At 43.8% G+C, this 13,908-nt stretch overlaps 1 protein-coding gene across 1 annotated transcript in view; it reads right to left on the bottom strand.

Annotated features, from left to right (window-relative positions):
• LOC134965679 (nicotinamide N-methyltransferase-like) overlaps positions 1-13,908 on the bottom strand; it is a 101,955-nt gene that overhangs the window by 66,134 nt on the left and 21,913 nt on the right. Inside the window, exons 2-4 of the mRNA XM_063942000.1 lie at positions 4,436-4,491; positions 4,144-4,356; positions 2,975-3,087 (exon numbers count right to left, since the gene is read on the bottom strand). The gene's annotated coding sequence lies outside the window, so the exon portion shown is untranslated. The remainder of the gene's footprint in view (positions 1-2,974; positions 3,088-4,143; positions 4,357-4,435; positions 4,492-13,908) is intronic.

Raw genomic sequence — 13,908 nt, forward strand, 5'->3', positions numbered from 1 at the left:
GTAGCCTTTAAAATGGGCCTATATATATTATTCACATCCCTCACTCTGAAATGGCTGCTGGGCTGTGTAGTAGTGAAGTATTGTGTGCTGTGGGACTCCTGAGACTGCTCCATCAGTCTGGAAGAATCCGGGGGCATGAAACTGAATATGGTCAGCAGGTTGTACAGGTGCCGCGGAGGATGCGCATACCTCCTTTTTTAGGGGATGTTTAAACTTAAACGCATTGGCCGATGACCAGGTCATACAGATGTTCCAGTTACATAAAAACAACATTTTCCGTCTGTATGACCTTGTCAAACTGAACCTAGACCCTGAGACAGCACGCTCTTGCTCTGTCTCAGGCCTGCACAAACTCCTTGATGTGTTGCACTTTCTGGCTACTGGCAACTTTAAGGCTGTGTGTAGCGATGTCATTGGAATCTCGCAGCCCACATTTTCAAAATACTTAAATCAGGTGATGTGTACCATACATACTCATCTTTGCCAAAGTAGTTTTATGTGGAATGTTACATTACACAGTGTTATTGTTACAGTAGTTGTACTCATCTCACTCACCTCATTTGTTCAAATGTACACACAGGTGTTGGATGCATTGCAACCCCACATAGATGCCTCTATCTGCTTCCTTACCCAGGCATCTCAGTGACATGCACTCAGGGTAGCTTTCTATGGCCTTGCTGGCATGCCCAATGTGCTAGGTGCCATAGATTGTACACACATTGAGCTGAGACCACCTAGGGGCAGGCAGTATATTTATACTAATTGACATCTGGACCACTCTACTAATGTCCAGGTGGTTTGAGATGCAAAATTAAAAATAATGAGTGTTGTTGCTGGTTACCCTGGGGGCTGCCATGACTCCTTCATTCTTAGCCAGTCATCCCTCTTTGATAAATTTGAGGCCGGACAAATGCCCTGCTGGGTATGATGGCTGCTGGGTATGTAACTAGATATGTGTATAAATGTATATATTTAAAAAAATGGCCACTATGTCAGCAATATGTTGCTGAATACCTACTTTATCGTCTATACTATATACGTCTTTCAGGTGATGGGGGATATGGCTGTTTCTCTTGGCTTCTGACTCCATTGTCCCATCCTGAATCTGCTTCGGAACACAATTACAATCATGCACATAAGATCACTCAGAATGTGATAGAAAGATGTTTTGGGGTACTGAAATTTAGGTTTTGGTGTATTGATAAGTCTGGTGGTCTTTTGTTGTATAGTCCCTTAAAGGTGACTAGGATTGTGTTTTGCTGCTGTTTTCTTCATAACGTGTTTGCAACATCTGCCACATGTTGATGAGGAGGAGGAGCAAGTAGAGGAGTTAGAAACATCTGGTGACACTTGGAGTACAGATTCAGTGAGGCAGGTAAGGCAAGAACTGATCCAGCACAATTTTCTGGTAAGTCTATGTGTCTAACTGTCTTATGTATTTTTATTTTCCATATATATATATATATATATATATATATATACACACATATACATACACACACACACACACACACACACACACACACGTCTATCTCACTATGTATATATATATATATATATATATATATATATATATATGATCAATGCATTACTGACATACAATTGATGTATGTGTAAGATATTTGTTGTATATGTGGGAACGTAATATTATGTCTGTTGCTCATGGGTTTTTCAGGTAGACAAGCATGTGTTTTGTTGCACAATATTTTATTGGGCTGTTTTACTTGTTTAAGGCTGCATGATTGTGTGGCCAACCACATAGTACATATACAAGCCATTAACTAAGACATTATTTGTTAATTTTTCTCGGAAACTGCATAATGTTTTAGTTAAAAAACATAATGTTTACAATTAACATCTTTATAATGTGGATACATGGCATTGTAATTGTGAAAAAACATGGCATAATCACTGCTCTACAAAAAAAAAGTATAAAATAGCAGTAAAGGCACATTTTACAGAATGAGTCATGACATTGTCATAATGCAAATACATATCCTGCTAACAATGTGTTTGTTTTTTTAGCCAATTAAATGACATAATGCTAAGGTATGACTGATTCTGAATGTTAATTTAAAGAATATGGATACTGACCAAGGCATGCTCATTCTGATTGTTAATTTAAAGATTATGGATACTGACCAAGGCAGACTGATTGTGATTGTAATTGGAAAGAATATGGATACTGACCAAGGAAAAATGATTCTGGGTATTCTTTGAAAGAAGTGTAATAATGGTCATGTAATACTGAGAGTGATTATGTCTTGCAAAATATCACATTATGGGTGAGATTAATGATGTCAAATTTACATTTTCAGTGTCCTTCATACACTTAAACTGACGCAGTTTTTTAATCCTAAACAGAATGAACACCAACACCTGAAGCCTATTTTTTGGGTGGCACTTTGAAAGGCTGATGAGCCTTTCCCAGTGACGTTTGTCCGTGTACGGCCGGATCGCCTTCGTGGGGAGGTATCTGTGGAAATGAGAGGAGTTGTGTTTCCTGAGCTGGTGCTTGGTTGTAATGCTTGTTGGGAATTGAGGTTTTCGCTCAGGTTACTCAGAGTAGCATTGAGTACTCTGGTAGCTGCAGTGTGACTTTCCATAACGTGGCTGATGCTTTCTGTTAATATTTGGTTGGTTTCTAAAATGTTTAGGTAGTTTTGGTGTTGTCTGTGTTGTTCATCCATTACTCTCTGGAATGTATTCATCACATATGTGTTGTCGGCATGCATTAATTCCATTGTATTTGCGATTTGAGTGACTTGCACATTTAGCCGACTACTATTTCGACTAATTCGGGGAAGATGATGGGGCAGACTAGCTAGAAATTGCATCTGACTATGCAGATAATCCAGGTTATTTGCCTGCTGGGTTGACCAAGTATTGCAAAAAACTGATCCTGTGCTATCACATGTGGTGATGGTGGACTGATTTGTGGTGCAGGTGTTGTTTCTGTTGGAGTTGTACTCACAGGTGGTATTGTAGGTATTGTTTGGTCGATTGGCTGGAGATGTAACACAAAGCTTTCCTCCATATGTGTGTCATGCTGGTGGTCCGGGGGAATGCTGGTGTCATCTGTATGGGCTGTAATGGAACAACATTTTAGTTTCTGTAGACATATATAGGTTTTTTTCTGGCAAGATATGATAAAGATGAGTCCAAATGGTGTTGCTGACAACAACATCAATACTCCACTTACATTAAGGCCATGCCTCTCGACTATGGGGGTCATTCCGAGTTGATAGCTCGCTAGCAGTTTTTAGCAGCTGTGCAAACGCTATGCCACCGCCCACTGGGAGTGTATTTTAGCTTAGCACAAGTGCGAACGTTTTTATCGCAGAGCGCCTGCAAAAAAAAATTGTGTCGTTTTAGAGTAGCTCAAAACCTACTCAGTGCTTGCGATCACTTCAGACTATTCAGTTCCGGATTTGACATCACACACCCACCCAGCGTTCGCCCAGCCATGCCTGCGTTTTCCCTGGTAAGCCTGCGTTTTTCTGAACACTCCCTGAAAACGGTCAGTTGCCACCCAGAAATGCCCACTTCATGTCAATCACTCTGCGGCAACCAGTGTGACTGAAATGCATCGCTAGACCCTGTGCAAAACTGCATAGTTCGTTGTGCCTGTACGTCGTGCGTGCGCATTGCGCAGAACTGCCATTTTTTAGCCTGATCGCTACGCTGCGAACAAATGCAGCTAGCGATCAACTCAGAATGACCACCTATATTAGATGTGTTGTTAACTAATGTAATATTAATCAGAATCCATCTCACAAATACATAACATACTGTGCAAACACTGTTTATGGCTTGTTTCAATGTGTGAAAAACTAGGATTGGTTACACTAATAAGCTGATGGGTATGCAAGATCTCCACACTACGTCTAAATACATCACCACACACCATTTTTTTTATGATGTAATCCTTGTGAAGCTTGCACTTCTTCATCTTAATATGCTACTCTATGGCTGAAGTGTACCCATATATATTTCGTTTTGAGCTGTAACTCCAAAACATCTTTTAGGCATTTTGTTGTTGTTCAGCCGTACATAGGTTATTTTGTGGTCTCCAACCAGGCTAATTATTTGTAAAGTGCCCAGTGTAAGTATGTGTCCTAATGTTAGGCTTTTTGTACTCACCAGTCAGCTGAGGGGATTGTGGTTCCTGTGTTGGCAGACTCTCCAACAGTTGGAATGGTGGCCTTGAGGACATATTTGATATGCATCGTTGAGGCGGTGACTCGTGTTGTCTGGTATGCACATCCGGCCTGTGTCTCTTGTGGGCCATATGTCTTTGCCTGCCAGAATCCTCTGAATGCCTCCTTCTGGGATTGAGCCATTGTGTGGATGGTCCTACACACAAAAATAAAATTAATGTTGAGCCAAATCATTTGCATTCATAATACTCTATGTCCATAAATTGTAACTTTACCTGCTTCACCATCATCATCATCTTGTGCCTGAGTGGTGTAGTTATTTTTTTGGACACTGTAAAGATATGACAAGCATGTTTGTTTTTATAATACTGTGTACTGGCAATTTAAAACTCATCCTCTTTTCTTTATTTCTTAAGTAAATACTTTGTAATTTTGTAATTTTGTAATTTTACAAATTCTTTGTAGAAGTGTATATTGTGTGTACTTTTTCCAAGAACCAAACAAAAAATAAAATAAAACATAACTGGGCCATGTGCTTAGTTCACATTTCCAACCAGTCTAATGCCTTAGCAGTAATAGTATCAGACAAAAAACCCATACATCAACACACAATACTACAAATGACAATTATGTTTTTAAAGAATGTGGAGTGTAAAAGAATTAATGTAGGCAGAAACCAAACAGTATGATGTGTTCAAGACCACAAACAGTATTACACCATCCCAAAACAATTATTGTAAATATTGGTATTCTAAAAATGTAGCACTAAATGATGAACACATTGTCCTCAAAAAAACAAAAAACAAAAAGAGTACTTTTGACACATGCCAAACAAAGTGAACATCACCACCAAATAATGAAAAACAACATAGAAACACTACAAACACACTCAATCCACAAAAAAACACTGTAAGATATATTTTAATGCTATACATACATTTTACATTTGCCAACAAATTTAGAATGCAAATAGTAAGTGGCTACGCCTCATGAGCAACACAAAAAAGTACACAGTATGAAAACATAGAAAATCAACATAAACAAGCAACTACAGCAATGTGATTATGATTTTAAAAACACAAATTAAATATGCACACTCCAATCTGTGTGAAACGAAAAAAAAAGCAAGTACTAAACAGAAATGCATAAAGAAACTTACACAAATACAGTAAATACAAGATGTTATTAGAGATGAGCGCCTGAAATTTTTCGGGTTTTGTGTTTTGGTTTTGGGTTCGGTTCCGCGGCCGTGTTTTGGGTTCGACCGCGTTTTGGCAAAACCTCACCGAATTTTTTTTGTCGGATTCGGGTGTTTTTTTCAAAAAACCCTAAAAAACAGCTTAAATCATAGAATTTGGGGGTCATTTTGATCCCATATTATTATTAACCTCAAAAACCATAATTTCCACTCATTTTCAGTCTATTCTGAATACCTCACACCTCACAATATTATTTTTAGTCCTAAAATTTGCACCGAGGTCGCTGGATGACTAAGCTAAGCGACCCTAGTGGCCGACAAAAACACCTGGCCCATCTAGGAGTGGCACTGCAGTGTCACGCAGGATGTCCCTTCCAAAAAACCCTCCCCAAACAGCACATGACGCAAAGAAAAAAAGAGGCGCAATGAGGTAGCTGACTGTGTGAGTAAGATAAGCGACCCTAGTGGCCGACACAAACACCGGGCCCATTTAGGAGTGGCACTGCAGTGTCACGCAGGATGTCCCTTCCAAAAAACCCTCCCCAAACAGCACATGACGCAAAGAAAAAAAGAGGCGCAATGAGGTAGCTGACTGTGTGAGTAAGATAAGCGACGCTAGTGGCCGACACAAACACCGGGCCCATTTAGGAGTGGCACTGCAGTGTCACGCAGGATGTCCCTTCCAAAAAACCCTCCCCAAACAGCACATGACGCAAAGAAAAAAAGAGGCGCAATGAGGTAGCTGACTGTGTGAGTAAGATAAGCGACCCTAGTGGCCGACACAAACACCGGGCCCATTTAGGAGTGGCACTGCAGTGTCACGCAGGATGTCCCTTCCAAAAAACCCTCCCCAAACAGCACATGACGCAAAGAAAAAAAGAGGCGCAATGAGGTAGCTGTGTGAGTAAGATTAGCGACCCTAGTGGCCGACACAAACACCGGGCCCATTTAGGAGTGGCACTGCAGTGTCACGCAGGATGTCCCTTCCAAAAAACCCTCCCCAATCAGCACATGACGCAAAGAAAAAAAGAGGCGCAATGAGGTAGCTGTGTGAGTAAGATTAGCGACCCTAGTGGCCGACACAAACACCGGGCCCATTTAGGAGTGGCACTGCAGTGTCACGCAGGATGTCCCTTCCAAAAAACCCTCCCCAATCAGCACATGACGCAAAGAAAAAAAGAGGCGCAATGAGGTAGCTGTGTGAGTAAGATTAGCGACCCTAGTGGCCGACACAAACACCGGGCCCATTTAGGAGTGGCACTGCAGTGTCACGCAGGATGTCCCTTCCAAAAAACCCTCCCCAAACAGCACATGACGCAAAGAAAAAAAGAGGCGCAATGAGGTAGCTGACTGTGTGAGTAAGATAAGCGACCCTAGTGGCCGACACAAACACCGGGCCCATTTAGGAGTGGCACTGCAGTGTCACGCAGGATGTCCCTTCCAAAAAACCCTCCCCAATCAGCACATGACGCAAAGAAAAATAAAAGAAAAAAGAGGTGCAAGATGGAATTGTCCTTGGGCCCTCCCAACCACCCTTATGTTGTATAAACAAAACAGGACATGCACACTTTAACCAACCCATCATTTCAGTGACAGGGTCTGCCACACGACTGTGACTGATATGACGGGTTGGTTTGGACCCCCCCCAAAAAAGAAGCAATTAATCTCTCCTTGCACAAACTGGCTCTACAGAGGCAAGATGTCCACCTCATCATCATCCTCCGATATATCACCGTGTACATCCCCCTCCTCACAGATTATCAATTCGTCCCCACTGGAATCCACCATCTCAGCTCCCTGTGTACTTTGTGGAGGCAATTGCTGCTGGTCAATGTCTCCGCGGAGGAATTGATTATAATTCATTTTAATGAACATCATCTTCTCCACATTTTCTGGATGTAACCTCGTACGCCGATTGCTGACAAGGTGAGCGGCGGCACTAAACACTCTTTCGGAGTACACACTTGTGGGAGGGCAACTTAGGTAGAATAAAGCCAGTTTGTGCAATGGCCTCCAAATTGCCTCTTTTTCCTGCCAGTATAAGTATGGACTGTGTGACGTGCCTACTTGGATGCGGTCACTCATATAATCCTCCACCATTCTTTCAATGGTGAGAAAATCATATGCAGTGACAGTAGACGACATGTCCGTAATCGTTGTCAGGTCCTTCAGTCCGGACCAGATGTCAGCATCAGCAGTCGCTCCAGACTGCCCTGCATCACCGCCAGCGGGTTGGCTCGGAATTCTGAGCCTTTTCCTCGCACCCCCAGTTGCGGGAGAATGTGAAGGAGGAGATGTTGACAGGTCGCGTTCCGCTTGACTTGACAATTTTCTCACCAGCAGGTCTTTCAACCCCAGCAGACTTGTGTCTGCCGGAAAGAGAGATCCAAGGTAGGCTTTAAATCTAGGATCGAGCACGGTGGCCAAAATGTAGTGCTCTGATTTCAACAGATTGACCACCCGTGAATCCTTGTTAAGCGAATTAAGGGCTCCATCCACAAGTCCCACATGCCTAGCGGAATCGCTCCGTGTTAGCTCCTCCTTCAATGTCTCCAGCTTCTTCTGCAAAAGCCTGATGAGGGGAATGACCTGACTCAGGCTGGCAGTGTCTGAACTGACTTCACGTGTGGCAAGTTCAAAGGGCATCAGAACCTTGCACAACGTTGAAATCATTCTCCACTGCGCTTGAGACAGGTGCATTCCACCTCCTATATCGTGCTCAATTGTATAGGCTTGAATGGCCTTTTGCTGCTCCTCCAACCTCTGAAGCATATAGAGGGTTGAATTCCACCTCGTTACCACTTCTTGCTTCAGATGATGGCAGGGCAGGTTCAGTAGTTTTTGGTGGTGCTCCAGTCTTCTGTACGTGGTGCCTGTACGCCGAAAGTGTCCCGCAATTCTTCTGGCCACCGACAGCATCTCTTGCACGCCCCTGTCGTTTTTTAAATTATTCTGCACCACCAAATTCAAGGTATGTGCAAAACATGGGACGTGCTGGAATTTGCCCATATTTAATGCACACACAATATTGCTGGCGTTGTCCGATGCCACAAATCCACAGGAGAGTCCAATTGGGGTAAGCCATTCCGCGATGATCTTCCTCAGTTGCCGTAAGAGGTTTTCAGCTGTGTGCGTATTCTGGAAACCGGTGATACAAAGCGTAGCCTGCCTAGGAAAGAGTTGGCGTTTGCGAGATGCTGCTACTGGTGCCGCCGCTGCTGTTCTTGCGGCGGGAGTCCATACATCTACCCAGTGGGCTGTCACAGTCATATAGTCCTGACCCTGCCCTGCTCCACTTGTCCACATGTCCGTGGTTAAGTGGACATTGGGTACAGCTGCATTTTTTAGGACACTGGTGACTCTTTTTCTGAGGTCTGTGTAAATTTTCGGTATCGCCTGCCTAGAGAAATGGAACCTAGATGGTATTTGGTACCGGGGACACAGTACCTCCAACAAGTCTCTAGTTGGCTCTGCAGTAATGATGGATACCGGAACCACGGTTCTCACCACCCAGGATGCCAAGGCCTCAGTTATCCGCTTTGCAGTAGGATGACTGCTGTGATATTTCATCTTCCTCGCAAAGGACTGTTGGACAGTCAATTGCTTGGTGGAAGTAGTAAAAGTGGTCTTACGACTTCCCCTCTGGGATGACCATCGACTCCCAGCAGCAACAACAGCAGCGCCAGCAGCAGTAGGCGTTACACGCAAGGATGCATCGGAGGAATCCCAGGCAGGAGAGGAATCGTCAGAATTGCCAGTGACATGGCCTGCAGGACTATTGGCATTCCTGGGGAAGGAGGAAATTGACACTGAGGGAGTTGGTGGGGTGGTTTGCGTGAGCTTGGTTACAAGAGGAAGGGATTTACTGGTCAGTGGACTGCTTCCGCTGTCACCCAAAGTTTTTGAACTTGTCACTGACTTATTATGAATGCGCTGCAGGTGACGTATAAGGAGGATGTTCCGAGGTGGTTAACGTCCTTACCCCTACTTATTACAGCTTGACAAAGGGAACACACGGTTTGACACCTGTTGTCTGCATTTCTGTTGAAATACCTCCACACCGAAGAGCTGATTTTTTTGGTATTTTCACCTGGCATGTCAATGGCCATATTCCTCCCACGGACAACAGGTGTCTCCCCGGGTGCCTGACTTAAACAAACCACCTCACCATCAGAATCCTCCTTGTCAATTTCCTCCCCAGCGCCAGCAACACCCATATCCTCCTCATCCTGGTGTACTTCAACACTGACATCTTCAATCTGACTATCAGGAACTGGACTGCGGGTGCTCCTTCCAGCACTTGCAGGGGGCGTGCAAATGGTGGAAGGCGCATGCTCTTCACGTCCAGTGTTGGGAAGGTCAGGCATCGCAACCGACACAATTGGACTCTCCTTGTGGATTTGGGATTTCGAAGAATGCACAGTTCTTTGCTGTGCTTTTGCCAGCTTGAGTCTTTTCATTTTTCTAGCGAGAGGCTGATTGCTTCCATCCTCATGTGAAGCTGAACCACTAGCCATGAACATAGGCCAGGGCCTCAGCCGTTCCTTGCCACTCCGTGTGGTAAATGGCATATTGGCAAGTTTACGCTTCTCCTCCGACAATTTTATTTTAGGTTTTGGAGTCCTTTTTTTACTGATATTTGGTGTTTTGGATTTGACATGCTCTGTACTATGACATTGGGCATCGGCCTTGGCAGACGACGTTGCTGGCATTTCATCGTCTCGGCCATGACTAGTGGCAGCAGCTTCAGCACGAGGTGGAAGTGGATCTTGATCTTTCCCTAATTTTGGAACCTCAACATTTTTGTTCTCCATATTTTAATAGGCACAACTAAAAGGCACCTCAGGTAAACAATGGAGATGGATGGATACTAGTATACAATTATGGACGGACTGCCGAGTGCCGACACAGAGGTAGCCACAGCCGTGAACTACCGTACTGTACTGTGTCTGCTGCTAATATAGACTGGTTGATAAAGAGATGTCGTAGTATGTATGTATAAAGAAGAAAGAAAAAAAAACCACGGTTAGGTGGTATACAATTATGGACGGACTGCCGAGTGCCGACACAGAGGTAGCCACAGCCGTGAACTACCGTACTGTACTGTGTCTGCTGCTAATATAGACTGGTTGATAAAGAAATGTCGTAGTATGTACGTATAAAGAAGAAAGAAAAAAAAACCACGGTTAGGTAGTATACAATTATGGACGGACTGCCGAGTGCCGACACAGAGGTAGCCACAGCCGTGAACTACCGTACTGTACTGTGTCTGCTGCTAATATAGACTGGTTGATAAAGAGATGTCGTAGTATGTATGTATAAAGAAGAAAGAAAAAAAACCACGGTTAGGTGGTATACAATTATGGACGGACTGCCGAGTGCCGACACAGAGGTAGCCACAGCCGTGAACTACCGTACTGTACTGTGTCTGCTGCTAATATAGACTGGTTGATAAAGAGATGTCGTAGTATGTACGTATAAAGAAGAAAGAAAAAAAAACCACGGTTAGGTGGTATACAATTATGGACGGACTGCCGAGTGCCGACACAGAGGTAGCTACAGCCGTGAACTACCGTACTGTACTGTGTCTGCTGCTAATATAGACTGGTTGATAAAGAGATGTCGTAGTATGTATGTATAAAGAAGAAAGAAAAAAAAACCACGGTTAGGTGGTATACAATTATGGACGGACTGCCGAGTGCCGACACAGAGGTAGCCACAGCCGTGAACTACCGTACTGTACTGTGTCTGCTGCTAATATAGACTGGTTGATAAAGAGATGTTGTAGTATGTATGTATAAAGAAGAAAGAAAAAAAAACCACGGTTAGGTGGTATACAATTATGGACGGATTGCCGAGTGCCGACACAGAGGTAGCCACAGCCGTGAACTACCGTACTGTACTGTGTCTGCTGCTAATATAGACTGGTTGATAAAGAGATGTCGTAGTATGTATGTATAAAGAAGAAAGAAAAAAAAACCACGGGTAGGTGGTATACAATTATGGACGGACTGCCGAGTGCCGACACAGAGGTAGCCACAGCCGTGAACTACCGTACTGTACTGTGTCTGCTGCTAATATAGACTGGTTGATAAAGAGATGTCGTAGTATGTATGTATAAAGAAGAAAGAAAAAAAAACCACGGTTAGGTGGTATACAATTATGGACGGACTGCCGAGTGCCGACACAGAGGTAGCTACAGCCGTGAACTACCGTACTGTGTCTGCTGCGACTGGATGATAAGTAATGATATAAAAAATATATATATATCACTACTGCAGCCGGACAGGTATATATATTATATAATGACGGACCTGCTGGACACTGTCTGTCAGCAGAATGAGTTTTTTATAGAATAAAAAAAAAAACACCACACAAGTGAAGTCACACGACGAGTGTTTAACTTTTTCAGGCAATCACAATATAGTATACTACTAACTATACTGGTGGTCAGTGTGGTCAGGTCACTGGTCAGTCACACTGGCAGTGGCACTCCTGCAGCAAAAGTGTGCACTGTTTAATTTTAATATAATATGTACTCCTGGCTCCTGCTATAACCTATAACTGGCACTGCAGTGCTCCCCAGTCTCCCCCACAATTATAAGCTGTGTGAGCTGAGCACAGTCAGATATATAATATATACATAGATGATGCAGCACACTGGGCTGATCAGTGCACACAGATATGTTATGTGACTGTCTTGTACTCCTGGCTCCTGCTATAACCTATAACTGGCACTGCAGTGCTCCCCAGTCTCCCCCACAATTATAAGCTGTGTGAGCTGAGCACAGTCAGATATATAATATATACATAGATGATGCAGCACACTGGGCTGAGCAGTGCACACAGATATGGTATGTGACTGAGTCACTGTGTGTATCGTTTTTTTCAGGCAGAGAACGGATATATTAAATAAAACTGCACTGTCTGGTGGTCACTGTGGTCAGTCACTAGTAAACTCTGCACTCTCTTCTACAGTACTCCTAAGCTCCAGTAAATCAGGTCAATCTCTCTCTCTCTCTCTCTCCTAATCTAAATCACTGTACTCCCTAACAGCTGCTCCCCGTCCCCAATCCTCCCCACAATTATAACTAAGTCACTCAGTCTTTACTCTTTTCTACTATAACGGAGAGGACGCCAGCCACGTCCTCTCCCTATCAATCTCAATGCACGTGTGAAAATGGCGGCGACGCGCGGCTCCTTATATAGAATCCGAGTCTCGCGAGAATCCGACAGCGTCATGATGACGTTCGGGCGCGCTCGGGTTAACCGAGCAAGGCGGGAAGATCCGAGTCGCTCGGACCCGTGAAAAAAAACATGAAGTTCGTGCGGGTTCGGATTCAGAGAAACCGAACCCGCTCATCTCTAGATGTTATGCTATTAAAAGTTACAAAGGCACTTAGAAAAGGCACATTATATTTAAAATAAAATCTCACCATCCTGCCTGGACCGATCCGAATCCCAGACATAAGTAGCCCCGACAACTTCAGGAGGAATTAGGCTCATCATGGGCTCCTCGTACTCCAGATATTTGGTGATAAAGGGATATCCCTCACCTGTCTGTCGAGCATACTTCGCCTCCTTGGCCATATTTGCCTTCACACGCCGCTTTATATCATAAAAGCATTTGCGGCACGTGTACTCTGTTCGCTTGACCACACCCTCTCTGTTGACAGCAGCAACCACTTTTCCCTGCAAGACACTCTTCTTGCGTGATGTGACCTTTGCTGACTCACGGCCAAACAGCTGATGATGATATTTCATCAGCTCACGCACCAAAGCCACATTCTCTGCATAACTAAATTTCACATTGCAGCCAGTCTTAGTAGTGGTGCATGGCTGCGGAGCTGCATCACTGCCACTATCACTAGAGACTGTAGCAGCAACCTCACCCACCTCCTTCACCTCACTAACCTCCTCCTTATCACTAACCTCCTCCACCTCACTCACCTCCTCCCTCTCACTCACCCCCTCCACCTCACTCAGCTCATTCCTCTCACTGACATCCTCCACCTCACCCAGAGTCTGACATATTAAAGACAAACAACAATTAACACTGATAAAAAAACACATATAACACACTCCTCCACTACCACTACACACCAAACACACACACACACACACACACACACACACACACACACACACACACACACACACACACACACACTAGACTAAAGATAAAAATAACAAGGACAAAAAAAGACAAACTCCAAATAAACTACACAAGAATGGCAAGACTACTTTTAAACAAAATACATCTCTCAGAACTCGCAAAACCTCACTAAATACACAAACCAGCTCACCAACTCCAGAAAACAACCTCTCACCTCTTCACTAACTAAACCCACGAGGTTCGGACAGTTTGGGGTATATTTATATGGTTTCGGATACTCCTACATGTGAAACACAACCAATCACTTTCTAGTGACAAAAACGAAAGTACAAGTGGAAATGCGGCCGCAAAATAATAAAACACTGCCGTGAATGAAAACTATGAATCCGTGAAAAAAAACACCCATCTTTGGCCAAAATACACTAATCCGGCCG

Source organism: Pseudophryne corroboree, chromosome 10 (genome assembly GCF_028390025.1).
Source record: "Pseudophryne corroboree isolate aPseCor3 chromosome 10, aPseCor3.hap2, whole genome shotgun sequence".
Lineage (NCBI taxonomy): Eukaryota > Metazoa > Chordata > Amphibia > Anura > Myobatrachidae > Pseudophryne > Pseudophryne corroboree.